A 5,390-nucleotide genomic window follows, 5' to 3' on the forward strand; every position below is an offset into this window, starting at 1 on the left:
CTTCTTTCACCGAAAGGAGTGAGCTTTGGTCGTGGATGCCTTCCTATCTCTGTCCTCAACCCTACTTGTGAAAAAGATTGGCTGATCTCGCACCTGGTGAGTTGTATTGGTAGTTCCTGGATAATTAATGGGTAACTGCTGGGTCAGAGGGAAGACATCCGTCTACGGAGTGTCATCCAGTTCGAAGTCAGGTGGGTCTCCTCTTTTTTAACTCCAGTGATTTGGTTGTCTCTGAGAGTTGATTTTTTGTTTCCTATACTTATTTTTTAGTAGCTAAAGCTGTGATATTTTGCTAAAGAGCAAAGTAGATATGTGCTAAGTTTGATAAAGAAACTTCCTATTTGTTCTCTAGGGTTTTGCAAGTAAGGAATAGACACATGGTTTTCCTTGTATTCTTTAAAGTTGCTTGTGAATTTTTGACCTGAAACCATTATAGACTTTGTATCTTTTGGGGGAAACAGATTTAACAATGTTTTCTTTTGATAATCGTGTTTATGCCTTAGTACAAATAGTCAGGTTTTAGCTTGTGCTGTACTGATGCATGTTAGATACACCAAAGGAAGCATGGGTTGTAAAAGCTTGTTTTGTCCATCAACAGAATGCCCAAGACTCCAGACACATGTTGTGAGACAAGAGGAGAAGGAAGGTAGCAAACTGCCTTCAAACCCTGAGGAAGTTGAGGATCATGTTTTGCTACTTGCTTTGTCCACTGCTACTTGTTTTCTTTTCTTCCAGTACTTATTACTCTTTATTATGCCTTCCTACCAAGAAATATTGGGGTCAGAACTATCATTGTTGAGACTATTCAAAAGGATAGTTTATGCAGCACAATGATTTTCTTTTTCCTATGTTAGATATTTCTAGATCATAATTTGTTAGTGTATAGCATATTGGTCATGTGAATTAATTGATGCATTCTCTATATTGTGGAAATCAAATGCGCGATCAGAAAATATGCCTTTCTGTTTTTTTTTCTCAAAAGGTCTCATTCTTCTTGAAGATTTATTTCACATTTTATATGGTTTTAGTATTTGTTATCTACTCTAGAATGTTAATTGTTACATGGATAATTAGACCTTTGATGAGGTATTGACATCATATCGTGTCAGCTATAAAATGTATGTATATATGTCATGGATATCCTTTACACAAGACTCTATTTTTATTATTCTTTGTGTGGGTTTAGCAGTCAGTAGAGGCATTGTACTATCAATAATCTTTTCAATTTTGGTGAATGTTGAAGTTTACACCTGCTTTCTTTTTCAGGAGAATGTGGATATTAAAATTTTAACAAATGATGATGTTCTAGGTGATGCAATACCTTATGATCAGCAAGATGCAATGCGCCACCTCTGTTACCAATTCCTTGATTTAATGCCGCCTACGGTATGGATACTTCACCTTGTAATAGTTGTTATTTCTTTCAATTATATTATCCACATTAAATGGTCATTAAATAATACTGCATCTGTAATAGGAAGTTGCTACAATTACACTGGAATTTTAGATCATAAGCTCTACTTTTTTTTCCTTCTTCTAGCACCTCTTGATTTATGATTCAGTTTTTTCTCAGTTTGCCACTTTTCTTTTATGGTCTTTCTTTATGAATTTTATTTTTCAAACCTTTATGAATCTGTTATACATAATCAGTCAGGGAGCCTCTGTTATTTATTGATTCACAAGTACCTGTTATTTTGGTAACTAATATAGTTATACTTTAGATCCAGCCCTACTAAAATTTTCAATTAACAGTCACATTTTCACAATGCGATTTGGTCTTATTTGCTGTGGTTTTATTTGATCGTATTAACTCATTTATATTTTATTTCTTATTAGTTCTCTGTTTCTTATTCTTGGTTATTAGGGAAGAACAAACCCACAATTTCCTGGTTCACATCCAGTTTCTCTTAACAGGTGTGTCTTTATCCTTGTCAATATATATATATATGTGTGTGTATATATATACATACCTTATTTATTTAACATCTTTAGCCTGACGTGAAAGACAGCTAGTAGTTCATTGTGTTTCAATGTTCAAATCTGCAAAATTATGAATGTATATTTGGATTTTTGGAACAAACAATCTATTGGTTTACATATATTGTGTTTCCATCTAATATTCTTTCAATGAGTTTGTGTGGTTTTGCCTTTTGTTATTAAGGGTATCCAACATGCTTATTCATTGTTTGCTGCGTGGTCTTTAGATTGTGTGTTGGAATAAGCCAGACATGTCTCCCTATATGAATCACAGAGCAGTATATCTTATAATGATATGGCATGGCTTGTCTTTTGAGTACCTAGGAAATCTTCATGCTAAGTGATATTGTTGAATACAAGTTTATTTGGTCATAATTTATTTTTCTCTTTTAGTTATCTCCACTTCTCATTAAGTAGATTTACTTCATGAATCAGACATTTTGTGAGTTGTCCTCTAGGGGCGCAATGGCATGAACAGTCTGCAAGAATCACAATAGGGGTGTGTGCTTTTCCATATTCATTTTTTGCCTACATTATTTTAGAAATTATAAGTTATTTGTACAGCATACAAACACACATCTGATCACTTTTCTTTTTATTTAAAATTTATTGCCAGAAGTATAATTAGTAAGGATGCACATTTTCTTTGTTGGAACTCCTAGTTATTCAAATTTATTTATGTTAGAAAAGACATTATTAACACTCATTTTTAATCAATATTATGTTATGTGCAGAGATAATCTGCAACTACTAAGACAAAGATACTACTATGCTACATGGAAGGCTGATGGAACCCGCTACATGATGTTCATTAACAGTACGGGGTGCTACCTAATTGATCGAAACTTCTATTTTCGTAGGGTTCAAATGCGGTTTCCCCTAAAGAATGCTGCTGAGGTACACCTTTTCTGGATTTATAAGTGTCTACAGTTTTAAAACTCATATAATCTGTATATATGCCTAATTTCTCTGTTTTTCATGAAAAGAGTTTCCATAATGATACGCTGATTGATGGGGAAATGATTATCGACCAAATTCCAGATGTAGGACAGAAGAGAAGATATTTAGCATATGATTTGGTTGCATTAAACGGTTTCTCCGTTATGAAGGTATTGCCACTTTCCATGTAAAATACCAGAAAATAGGCGAATATTAATAAGGAAATTTTCGGGAATTTTTCGGAGCTCGTATGGACGAGTTAACGGGGACAAGAACGGGGCCCGGGAAAAGCTTGTTTAGGCTACCCCATTTAGGCGAGGAAAAGTTATTTATTTTCTTTTCCTTTTTATTTGTTTTTCTTTTCTCTTTTATTCCTCTCCCCGACGCCGTTCATTTCTTCTCCCCCGACGCCGAGCCGCACCCTCTCCTTGCCCTAACCGCCGGCCGCGGTGCTTTTCTCCTCTTCTCCTCTCCTCTGTCGCCACCACAGCCGACGCCAAGCATCGGCCACAAAAGCTCCAGCGACTGCCTTTGTGCCCTAGCGTCGGCCCGCCGCCGAGCCCTAGCCGTGTCGTCGCCACTCCGACCCAGAACCGCCGGTGTCCGAGCCCTAGCGCCGGCCGCTTCTTCTCTTCTTCCTTTCCGAGCCGCACTGGACGGCGCCACCACTTGAGGCCGAAGGAAGCAGCGTCGCCTTGATTTTTCTGCCCTGGCGCCGGCTGCCACCCCCCCTGTGCCTGCCGACGCTGCCACTTATTCCCGAGCCACAGACTCCGCGTAGACCGCCGCCTGCTTCGGTCGATCTCCGCCGGAAATCGAGTATCTAAACTCTAGATTGGGTTTCTGTGCACCGTCCGAAGCTTCCCTTCTTGTGTCTCTGCTTGACAGTGCCGAAGACAACACAGCGTTGTGCCCTAGCCGGATCTTGGAGGTAAGTATGGTTGGTATTAGGTTAATAGGGATTTAATTCTATACTGTGTTGAATCCCGAATCTGATTTTGATCTTCACTCATGACCTCACCTTTGATCCGAACAGGGTATAGGAATTCCAAATGAGGATAAGACTTGTTGTGGGGTTTTTCTTGGATCTGGCAGTCACTGCTTCCAGCAAACTCTTTGATTTCCAATAGCAAGAACGACTGTGGAATTTGAGGTAAGGGAAACACATTTCTTTTTGTGGCTGGATTGAAGTTGTGAGTGGATTTCTAGGTTGATTTATGATGTTCTTTGGATCTGGGCTGTGAGGAAGAGTTTCTAGCCAAGCATTGTGCGTTGTGGGAAAATTTTAGCAAGGTCTCGGCTGAAGAATTTGGAATCTGTTGAGGTGAGTTTGGGAAGATGAATTGGATGATTTCGATGGTCTGAGCTATTGGCATTACTTCTGTTATGTAAGCATAGGGTTAATTATATTAAATCCTGTGTAGATCTTATATGGTGACTTCCTTTGCAGACCTTGTTGGAGAGAGAGCACTAACCGCTGTGATCTTCCTTTTGTTTGATCCAGAGGTAAGACTTAATGAATACAATCAAATATGTTGGTTGACTTTGATTGATGGTGTAATTAGGGTTAATGAAACTAACCCTAGATGGTTGATGGATTAGGAATTTGTTTAGCTATTTGTTTATAATTAAATTAGCTAAACTGTGCGATTTAACACAGGACTTTGATTCGAGACGAGCATCTCGACGTCCGAGTTGGACCATTTCGATTGGAGGCGGGTACTTTGACTTATGTCTTTTGATATGCATGATAATATGTTTAACATATAACAGTAATTGTGTTACCTGTTTATTTCGGTTGGTCACTACATGATTAGTACATGTTGTTTGTTTATTTATTCTGCACTACATATTATCTACCTGATCACATATGCCTTAGGTAGTGACCTAACCACATGCTCTGTTATATTCTGGATCTAGGGTTTATTTGATACCCTCTTCGATTTGTGTGCCTTCTATTTGATACGTCTTCTTGTGGTACACACTTTGTATCTATTTATATGGATCATGCCATGTTATTCATGAGATTGCCATGTTCAGTATCATGCATCATGATTGCATGCTGTGCGATTATCGGCTCTACTTTGGTTGAGCTCATCGCCAGTTACATACATCTGCACCATGGTATCCGGCAGGCGTTGGACATTGTTTGGCTCCGTTGGTCGGTGACTCAGCGTGGTAGCGCTCTGTTTGGCTCCGTTGGCATTTAGGGTAGCAGCGTTCGGCAGATGGTGGACTTTGTTTGGCTCCGTTGGTCGGACTCATGGGTAGCGTGAGATATCCTCCCCGTCATCGTGTACCGGAGATGAGAGCATTGAGCTCCCCATTTATGATTTGGGGTCACGGGACGGAGTACTCCGACATCCTCTGTCATTGCACAGGAGCATTGATTTCAGAGTATGAGGTTGACATATGCATTTATTGCATTTTTATTTGTTTGTGAATGCTGCACTTATATGCTGCATTTGTTTGGA

General features: G+C 38.9%; 1 long non-coding RNA gene across 1 annotated transcript; it reads left to right on the forward strand.

Annotated features, from left to right (window-relative positions):
• The first annotated feature begins 1,230 nt into the window (after positions 1–1,230).
• On the forward strand, positions 1,231–2,818 carry LOC121974870. Its single transcript, XR_006110131.1, has 3 exons — positions 1,231–1,386; positions 1,865–1,914; positions 2,712–2,818. It is a non-coding gene; the product is annotated as an uncharacterized LOC121974870 (long non-coding RNA).
• Positions 2,819–5,390: the final 2,572 nt, after the last annotated feature.

This window comes from Zingiber officinale, chromosome 4B, assembly GCF_018446385.1.
Source record: "Zingiber officinale cultivar Zhangliang chromosome 4B, Zo_v1.1, whole genome shotgun sequence".
In the NCBI taxonomy this organism is placed as follows: Eukaryota; Viridiplantae; Streptophyta; class Magnoliopsida; order Zingiberales; family Zingiberaceae; genus Zingiber; species Zingiber officinale.